At 45.6% G+C, this 10,774-nt stretch overlaps 1 pseudogene; it reads right to left on the reverse strand.

Annotated features, from left to right (window-relative positions):
* Positions 1-9,374: 9,374 nt before the first annotated feature.
* Positions 9,375-10,751, reverse strand: LOC141988512 (olfactory receptor 5AR1-like; annotated as a pseudogene).
* Between the last annotated feature and the right edge of the window lie 23 nt (positions 10,752-10,774).

The raw sequence follows: 10,774 nt of genomic DNA on the forward strand, positions 1-10,774 counted from the left end.
GTGATAAACACTCAGTTCTACTCAAACGCAAAGAGTTAATCAAAATTCTCTGAAGAGACCCTGATAATGTCTTAGATGAGTTATTTGCACAGTTTGTTATCACAAGGGAGGAGTACAGCAGCATGAATCAAACAGAAGATACAGTGAGCAAAATTAGAAAATTATTAATTTAAACAAACAAAGTAAAGAGAATCTACTTGTCAGCAATTTCTGGAGTGTTTAGCACTCTTGTTTCCAGATACGGAATCTGGATTTACAACCTTCAGGACATGGTAAGTCGTATCTCTTTCTCACTTTATTTTTGACAGGAAAATAGCACAACAGCTGTTACACTGAGTTCAGGGCATATTTCCAATTACAGATGTAATGTTTTGGACAATAATGCCCAAAGGCTTTAACTTCATTAAGTACATACAGATATTCCAGCAAGACCCCTGCCTCATTTGGCATTTAGATTGGATGGAACTCAGGTGCAGTTCAGAAGATCCAGATGTACAATTTCAAGAAGCCAGACTGTGATGTCCTGAGAGTACAAAAATATCTTTAACTGAAAGGAGTTCCATTTTTATTTTGCATTATCAAAGAGATACATCTACTATCCCTAATATCTCTGTTACCCTGCCAGGATAGCTGGCTAGTTTCCAGTTATCATCGTGATAGCAGTGAGCCTGCAAGGAGGGATTTGAATGTGAAGAATTAATTGGCACTGCGGGCAAGCTCAGAAAGGGTGTTTCATGTGTAGGGAAAAACACAGAAATGTCTGCCGGAGAAGTGGACAAATCCTGTGTCTAGGATGGCATCACTGGGTGTGTCCACACTAAGAAGAAAGATGTGTTCTTACAATTTAGATAAACTGGTACAACTTTTGAATACTGTGCAGTACTGTCAAGTCTTCGTTATGAGCTAAGGGCACTCAGGTTGTTTCTGCAGGGGCTGGCTAAGAGTCCAGCAGCCAGGGTTCATGTTAGCTATATAGAGCATTGTGTGCATCCAGGCTACAAGGAGTAGCCTGGTCTGGTACACAGAGATTCTTGTTCTTTGTTGGACTTCTTGCAAGGCTCTTCAGTTACTTACTCAGCTTTTCACTGCATCACCTACAGTGCCCCTTCACATAACAAAACTCTAGGAATCCAAGCCGGTTGTTCAGTATAACCAGGGGTTCATTATAGCAAAAGACGCGGGGTAGTGGGGCCACTGTGGGAGCTCACAGCTCCTCCTGCCCCGGGGCCAGACAGACTCTTTCTGTCCCTGGCCATGGCCCCAGGACTGCAAGGACTCTGGATCTCTGGTCCCTAGATCCCATCTCGAGGGTGTTATAGCAAGAGTGTACTATAGTAGATTCTAAAGGACACTTCACTGACTCCAGCAAGCTCATAACTCAGGCTTAAGAACTTCAGAATGGCAATACTGGGTCAGACAATAATAACGGACCATCTAGTCCAATATATCCTGTCTTCTGACAGTGGCCAGTGCTAGATGCTTCAGAGGGAATGAGCAGAACAGGGCAATTTTGAATGATCCATCCCCTGTCAACCACTCCATCTTCTGGCAATTAGAGGTTTTGGGACACCTGGAGGATGGGATTGTGCCCCGACCATCTTGGCTCAGAGCTCCTGATGGACCTATCCTCTATGAACTTATCTAATTCTTTTTTTATACTTTTGGCCTTCACAACATCCCTGGCAATGAGTTTCACACATTGACTGGGCTTCTGTGCTCCTTCCCCTGTCCCCCAAAATACAAAATCAATTTAAAAATAAACAGATATATAAGAACCTTCTGGTTCTGCTGTGCTCCTAGCTTTGGGCACGTCTGAGCTGGCACTAGTGCAGATCCAAGAGCCACCTATACAGGAAAAAACTGGAATCTTTGGTCCCTCATTGGCATCTCCAGTCCCTTGCTGGCAGCTAGGTCCCTTGCTGATCTGCTCTGGCATCTCAGGTACCTCATTGTTCTTTACTCTTCTCTCCTTTCTGGGTTGAGCCTCATTCTGAGCAGCTGCTCTTCCTTCCTGGCTGGAGGAGGAGCTGTGGGGTTCCTGAATGGCTGAAGGCAGACGACAACAGACATTCTTACGCTCCTGGAGCAACAGTTCTTTGGTCCTTCTCCTCCTGACTCTCACTGTAGGGATGGGAAAAGGACTCAAGTGGTGGCCGTGGCTCTCTCAGTCGGAGGTATCACTCAACCATTTTACAAATAAGGTAAAGGAGAGGTCTCACAAGGTGCCTTCAGGTGAAGTGTCTCTAATATACAGATCCAAGTCTCACCCACTTAGCCATGCTGCCTTTCAGAATGCACGTGCCAAATATGTTTGCTTGGCTATGCTGTCCATAACCACCACTTCAACCACTAGAATACCCTCTTCTGTCAGTGCTGGGAATAGATCCAGGCTTCCTGATTCCCAGCATGTCACAGTCATCTATCAAAGAGCTCCATTGTGCTAGGTGATGTACAGACACCGAATAAGAGACAGGCTCTCCCCCAACAAGTTTACAGTTTAAGCAAACTTGATTACACTCATTTGACAGATGGGAAAGTGAATCAAAGAGATTAAGTGACTTGCTGAAGGTCACGCAGAAAGTCTGTGTGAAAGCGAGCAATTAAACCCAGATTTCCTGAGTCCCAGTCCAGATACTTAACCACAGGATCAGCTGTCCTCTGTTGCTCACACTCTAATGCAAAATCTTGACTGCAATCCAAGTGCTGTTAAGGTAGAATAATGTTATACATGCATGGACTGTGCAACTGTCTGATGTGCCAATTTCTCCCTACAAGGGAGAATAAAGTAGGCGTTAAAGTTTGCATTAGAGTGTGAGATTTGTGAGAAGTTGGGTTGCATCCTGCTCTCAGTAACTGTTGGAGATGGAGTGTTGCCGTGTGTTATCAACGGTGCAGCCGATGATGCGAAGGTGGAAATGAATACTGGAGACTTTCCCCTTTCCATGCTTTAAAGGTTTTGTCTCTTGCAGAATTAACTCTTGTTAAACAAAGTTTTCATTTGTGTTAATATATATTAGAAAACAAATGGCTATGTAGCTAAATGGTCAGGCAGGTGGATGAAGACAATTATTCCTTAAATAACAATAGGTTTTTTTCTCTTCTGGCATTCTTATTAGGTCATTTAAACCCAGAGCAAGAGTCAAAGACTCTGTGAGCCCCAGAGCCAGGGGGAAAAGATGATTTAAAACCAGAGAAGGAGTCAGACACTCAGCCAACCTGGGAGCCAAAAAGGAAGCTGGTGTGATGCTGCAGGCTTAGGCCAACTCTAGGCCTACATATCAACTGAGAGTCTGTCAGGCTTAATCCTGGGGGAACGTTATTAACATTTTGTGAACATTCCACTAAAATATGTAGTGTTTGGACGTTCCGAAATGCTGGTGAATGGATGAGTCCACTACTCATATGCTAATTCTGCATTTCTCATGTTACAAGTAACGTCTGTACATGGATGTTACATAACTCTCACGTGGCTGGGACACGTCCCAGGAGAGTAAGAGCCACCGGCCCTTGCTGAGACTGTGGCTGTGTGACAGAGTTTACAGCGGTGCAGCTGCAGCATTGCAAGAGCAGGTTCTCTAACCCACTGGGCGAGAGCTCTCCTGTCGACTCAATTATTCCAACTACTGCGAGCCGCGGTAGCTATGTCACTGGAGAAGCGCTCCTGCGGATACAGCATTGTTCACGCTGGTGCTTGGGTCAGTGTAACTGAGATCGCTCGGGGGAGGGGGTGGCTTATTCACACCCCTGAGCAACGTAACTTATGCCGACCTAAGATGTAGGTGTACACGGGCTGAGTTTCGCCCATAGCAACAGCTACAGCCTTTAGGGGAGAGAGTGGTCCATTGATACCCATTAAAAAGCAAAGCGTCTAGAGGAATCGCCTTGATTCTCAATACAGTAGGAAGAAACCAGTTTACAAGACCATGGAGAAGGGGAAATTCCAACCCAGAGATGAGTCGGGGATGACCTCATGAAAGAATTATCTTATGGACCCCCCACCACCACCACCTTTTGCATCTGTGAGCCCTGGGGCCAGAAAAATCATATGGCAGGGGGTTTTGGAGATTGAAGTGAAAGCCTTATCAAGTATGGGAATGCATTATCGACAGTATTGTAGGAACTGTGATGATGGCAAGGAATGCCGACTTTTCCCTTTACTTCTCACATCCATGCATTTAAAGACAATTGGGCAGCACAGATGTCACAGAGCAGAAGTTGAAAACAATGGAATTGTACAGAATGGAATATACATACAAAAGAATAGAATTTGCTAGCCAAAATTGTTACTGTTGATAATGATGGGAAAGGAACCAAGTATAATTCAGGACCGGATCCCCAGGAGCACCAAGCACTGCTATGGACCACCTAGATGGGGTGCTTAGGTAGCTTTCTGCTCCCCTGATCCTGGGAGCTATTACAGGCTGAATCATCCCCTCTGTCCTATGTTAAAACAGCCTCTGCACTGCTCTAACTTGTGCTGGTGAATAACAGCTCCCAAGGAGCCAGCCGCTCCACTGGTCAAGACAGCTGCAGCACATCACGTGCCCACCCTGTAATAGCCCTACACTGAGACAAGGAGGGGTTGTGCCAGCTGAGAGTCTGGCTCCAGTCTTGTCAATACCAACTGTTCAAAATTGTATCAGGACCCCAAAATCATGAGATTGGCTTAAAAATCTTTGATTAAAAAAAGTAAAAACATTTGGATTCTTTTTATGTTGCTTCTGCTTTTTGAGCCTTTAAACTTTTCTTTCTTACAAAAGATTTCAAGCATTACTCTGCAATCTAAGGTCTAGAAACTTACTTTAAAAAATGAAAGCGCAGATTCTCCTGTAATCCCATGAGTCCAGGAGCTCGAGCCTTAATTAAAAATACAAAACATCAGGAGATTAATGATAAAGTGGTGAGAGTGGGAAACACTACACAAGGCAGGATGAGTTTGCAGGCTGAAAGTTTATAAACACACACACACACACACACACACACACACGTGTCTTACTTGTAAATTGAACATATATAAATCCATGGTGCCACTATATAAATCTGTGGTTCTCCCATACCTGTGAGCAGTTCTGGTTTCCCCATCTCGAAAAAGATATTAGAAATGGAAAAAGTACAGAGAAGGGCAACAAAAATGATTATGGATATGGAACAGCTTCCATCTGAGGTGAGATTTAAAAGACTGGAATTGTTCAGTTTGTAAAAGAGGTGACTAAGGGGAGAAATGATAGAGGTCTATAAAACCATGAATGGTATGGGGAAAGTGAACAGAGAAGTGTTAGTTACCCTTTCACATAACACAAGAACCAGGGGTCACCCAATAAAATTATTAGGCAGCAGGTTTAAAACAAACAGAAGGAAGTATTTCTTCACACGTCAACCTGTGGAACTCACTGCCAGGGGATGTTGTGAAGGCCAAAAGTGTAACTGGATTTTAAAAAGAACTAGATAAATTCATGGGAGGATAGGTCCATCAATGGCTATTAGCCAAGATGGTCAGGGATGCGACCCCATGCTCTGGGGTTCCAGGCCCCAATCCTCTGACTGCCAGATGCTGGGACTGGATGAGAGGGGATCACTTTGTCTTTGTCTACACAGCCGACGTTAAAGCGCTGCTGTGGCAGCGTTGCGGCAGCAGCATTTTAATGTGGCTGTGTAGTCGCGGCACCAGTTCGGGGGAGAGCTCTCCCCGCGCCGGTGCACTGTCTACACTGCCACTTTAGAGCGCTGACACTTGCATCGCTCAGAGGGGTGTTTTTTCACACCCCTGAGCTAGAAAGTTTCAGCACTGTAAAGTGGCAGTGTAGACACGGCCTTAATCTGTTCATTCCCTTTGAAGCATCTGACAGTGATCACTGTCGGCAGACAGGATACTGAGCTAGATGGAGCATTGATCTGACCCAGTCTGGCCATTCTGAAGTTCTTAAATTTGCACTGGAGTCCCTGGAAAAAAAAACAGTTCTGAAGCCTACAGTGCCCCTTTACAGAGTCACATTTCAGAGTATAAATGATTTTAAAGTAAGTCTCAAAGATAAGAGATGGAAACAATCTATTAGATCCAGTTACTCTAAAAGATCTCTGTGTGTGTGTATTTACAATGAGCCCTTCACCATGGCACCTGGACCTGGTCATATCCAGCTCTCCCTCCTACCCACCCCCCTAACCTGGATTATTGGTGCAGGGATGCTGGATTATCCCCTACAATATGTTCTGCAGGGCAGGCATCTCTGTGGTGTACCCTATGAGCCTCTTTGGGGCAGCTGCCCCTAGCCGGGGCACTTTTATTGTCAATAAATGTCTCAGACTCATTCATGAGGAGGATCATTTTGATGGTTTGTCTGAAATTCTTCATTTGTGCAATTTACTAGAATGCCAACCAGGTCTCCACCAGGCTGCTTTCCCAGCACTTAAGTTTCAGTTTCATTCACTCAACTCTCCATCTCTTCACATAAGGAAATGAGAGTAGAAACCTAACTGGCAGCAGAGACCTCATCACTCTCTTGATTCTAATGGGGAATGGAAGGTAGGAACGATTCTTCATTCCAGGGGACTAATTCTAATCAAGACCAGTGGGGTAAATCCTGAAATTTGCTCTCATTTTACCAGATTGATTTAATTAAGAGATTCTTAATACCAGAAGGGACCACTGTGATCATCTAGTCTGATTTGTAGAGCACAGGCCAGGGATGGGCAAATTTACTGACCCTCTGCGCCACATACAACAATCTTCTGAAGTTCAAGAGGCGGGGTATACCTGCCAGGGCTGGGGGCTTCAGCCCTGCGGCCGGATGGTGGGACTAGGGGCTTCTGCTATCTGGAGAAAGGGGGTATCAGGGCTTCATCCCTGCAGGGCACGCCTGCCAGAGCTCGGGGCTTCAGCCCCACTCCCGCTGAAGCCCCAAGCCCCAACAGGCACCTCCCGCGGGGCTGAAGCCCCGAGACCTCCCTCCCCATGAGCCGGAACCCTTAGCCCTAGCATCCTGTTGCAGAAGCCCCAAGCTCCCCCAGTCTGGTAGGCATAGAATGGGGGAGCAATGGGGGGCTCCGAGAGCTGCACTTTAACTGTAAAAGACCCGCATGAGGCTCACGAGCCACGGTTTGGCCACCCCGGCACAGGCCATATAACTTCCCTGAAATAATTCCCATTTGAATTAGATCATAGCTTTCAGAAAAACATCCAATCATGATTTAAAAAAAAGGAAAAAAAAAAGATCAAGAGTTTCCCTGAATAAGGACGGAGTACAAACTGAGAAAGGAGCGCAGAATTTGTCCCCTTGTGATAAATCTAAATAACCCAGTGTGGTAAGATTTTAATCTAGAAAAAGGACCTTTTGCAATATTCAGAAATGCAACCGCTGATAATGGACCATGGAAGACACCCATCTGCACTTAATGGGCTTTCCTGTGAATGTTCAAACTAGAGTGTGGGTAATGGCTTCTGCTATGACTAAAAGAAAAGGAGGACTTGTGGCACCTTAGAAACTAACCAATTTATTTGAGCATAAGCTTTTGTGAGCTACAGCTCACTTCATCGGATGCATCCTGTGGAAAGTACAGTGAGGAGACTTTCCACTTTATGCATCCGATGAAGTGAGCTGTAGCTCACGAAAGCTCATGCTCAAATAAATTGGTTAGTCTCTAAGGTGCCACAAGTCCTCCTTTTCTTTTTGTGAATACAGACTAACACGGCTGCTACTCTGAAACCTGCTATGACTAAGCGAATCATACATGGAGATGTGACTTGCCCATGTGACTCCAAACACCATCTTGTTATCGGGAATTTTCCAGAGTGAGAACAATGGGTTTCCCTTCACTTGGCAGAAGCTATAAAAGACCTGGGAAACATCTTCCATTTTGCCTCTTTCCAGCTCAAACCTCTGGACTATGGACTTTTACTAATGGGAACATTCTAACACAGGGACTGAGGACTGGTATGGAGGCAACCAGAGACTTGACTGAAGCCAGCAGTTTATTCCATCACTTCTACAAGGCTGAACTAAGAACTTGCAATTATTATATGTATTTGATTCCTTTAACCACTTTTTCTTTCTTTCTTTCTTTCTTTCTTTCTGTAAATAAACCTTTGATTTTAGATACCAAAGGATTGGCAACACCATGATTTTTGTGTAAGATCTGGGTTGTATATTGACCTGGGTGTGTACTGAGGGAGGAGACTAGATGGGCGCAACAGTGGAGTTAGGCAGGGTCTTGAAGGGGAGGAGGTATCTGACTTTACTGCATGAGATACAGGGAGGCCAGTACAGGGATGTAAAGAAGTGAGAGACATGACCAGAGCAGCAGGGGAGTTTAGCAGTTATGCTTTGGCTGGGCTGAGGGAGAGGGAGGGGAGAGGCAGCAAGTCCAGCGAGGCGGCAGCCGCAGGAGTGTAGGGGAGAGATGACCAAGGCAAGGAGCAGGGTTGAGTGGTGGTGGGGAGGGGCAGTGATGGAGAACAGACAGGCTTTAACCACAGCCTGGGTGAGGGGGGATGTGGGCGGACAAAACAGCAACATGAAGGCTGCAAGGCTAAGGGAGGTCTGGGACAAAGGAGTGAAAGCAGGAGGGGATGAAGGCAGCAGGACCTGACTGTCATGAAACATATTCTCCTTTGTCTCCTGTTGGCCCAGGGCAGACAGGAGGGTAAATTCCTCAGGCCTGTGAAGTGCTTTGAGCTCCTCAGAAGGGAAGTGCTCTAGGAAGGCAGGGCATTCTGGGTCAGGGACTGAGGCTGCATCCAGGCCCTTCTCCCCACCCGCCTTCATCAGGATAATCCTGCTGGCTGCTTAAGAGATCCCCGAAGTTTTAGCTTGTACGGTGTGATTGGTTGGCTCCACAATCAATTACAAACCTCGCAGGGAATTACCAAGGCCTTGTTGGGCAGAACCCCATTGATTTTGGTAAACCAACCAAAAAAAAAAAATCAGAAAAAAGGCAAAACCTGATTTCTACTGGTGGAAGTGAGAGGAAAATGAGGCCCACAGAGTAGCCCAACGCCTGGAACCCTCTTGCTGCTGCCTACACATAACACGTACAGCAGCCTGATGTGCTCACCCCCTCGCTGAGTGCACAACAGAGCATACCACCCTCTAACTGGCTTGTTGCCGTGTGTGACAGTTCCTGGTGTGACTCCCAAGAGACTGAACTGGAGAACTGAAGAGCCACAAGCATGAGCTACGACAGCGTGAGGTAAAGCTCCACGGCTGGGGGCTGTAACAACTCAGAACCTTTTGCAGAAGGTCAAAATGGGGCACACGTAAGTGACAGCACACACTCGCCAGTCGATTACACAGAAAAGAAACAGTGAGTGGTACAAACTGCATCAAAGACAGTAGAAACTTGATCATGCCGCAGCTTTATTGAACTTTAAATCAGCATGATAATAGGATTTAATGTTAAGTCTAGATAATATTTAGTCCTGCCTTGACTGCAGGGAACTGGACTAGATGGCGTCTCGAGGTCACTGCCCGTCCTATGATTCTATGATCATCATCCAACCACTAAAGAATCATTAATTGTTCGGTATACCACTTTTCTCAGGGCATGTTTCACCTCCTTGTTACTCAGGCTGTAGATGAGGGGGTTCAGCATGGGGATCACAAGGGTGTAGAACATGGACACCACTTTGTCCTGATCTGATGAGTTGCCGGATGTGGGCCGTAAATACATAAAGAACAGAGTCCCATACAATATGCTGACGGCCGTCAAGTGGGAGGCGCAGGTGGAGAAGGCTTTGCGCCTGGCTTCCGTAGACCAGATCCTCAAGATGTTGAGGATAATATAAATGAAGGAGACGAGGATGATCAGGACAGTACTCGATGCAGTTACAGCAGCAAAGATGAAATGCACTCTGCTATCCATGTGAGTGCTGGATCAGGAGAGCTTCTGGAGTGGGGGATGTCACAAAAGAAGTGATCGATGATGTTGGGACCACAGAAGGACAGGCTGAACAAAGAGCCTGTGTGCAGAACGGCATTGACACAGGTGTAGAAGTATGATGCAGCTACCAGCTGGACACAGGCTTTCTTTGACATGATAATAGTATACAGCAGCGGTTTGCGTATAGCTATGAATCGATCATACGCCATCACGGCCAGAAGCAAAGCCTCAACATGTGCACAGAGAGAGAGAAAGAAAAATTGCATGGCGCACCCAGCAAAGGAAATGGCTTTACACTCTGCTAAGAAGTTCACCAGAGCCCGAGGGGCAATAACAGAGGAGTAAACAGTATCTATAAAGGACAAGTTGAAAAGGAAAAAGTAGATGGGGGTGTGTAGCTGGGACTCAGCTATGATTAATGCGATCATCCCGAGATTCCCCACCTGGATGGCAATGTAGATAACCAAAAATGCCACAAAGTGGATGATTTGTAGCTGTGGACTGCTTGTGAACCCTAGGAGGATGAACTCAGTCACCCCAGTGTGATTTCCCTGCATTATATTTTCCAGATATGGTCTATGCTGCTGGGGGATACATAAATAATAAATCAACGGTGATACTTATTATTGAAGAGGAGCCAAGTTGGGGTGGAAGGTGGGTGCCGCCATCTAGACACACAGAAGCAAGTCAAGATAGACAAGCCAAGTTATATCATGCCTACATTAATTTCTCTTAATAAAATTTCATGTCACTGGGGAATTCCCAAGTTTTTTCTTCCTTAAAATAAAATAAAATAAAACAAAGGCAAATGGGAAGAAAAAATATTTAAAAGAATTTGCTGTGCATTTCAGCATTTCAAAAGTCAGCTAGCTTGGAACCCATCGACAATTGCAGCTATATC

Source organism: Natator depressus, chromosome 6 (genome assembly GCF_965152275.1).
Source record: "Natator depressus isolate rNatDep1 chromosome 6, rNatDep2.hap1, whole genome shotgun sequence".
Taxonomy (NCBI): Eukaryota; Metazoa; Chordata; order Testudines; family Cheloniidae; genus Natator; species Natator depressus.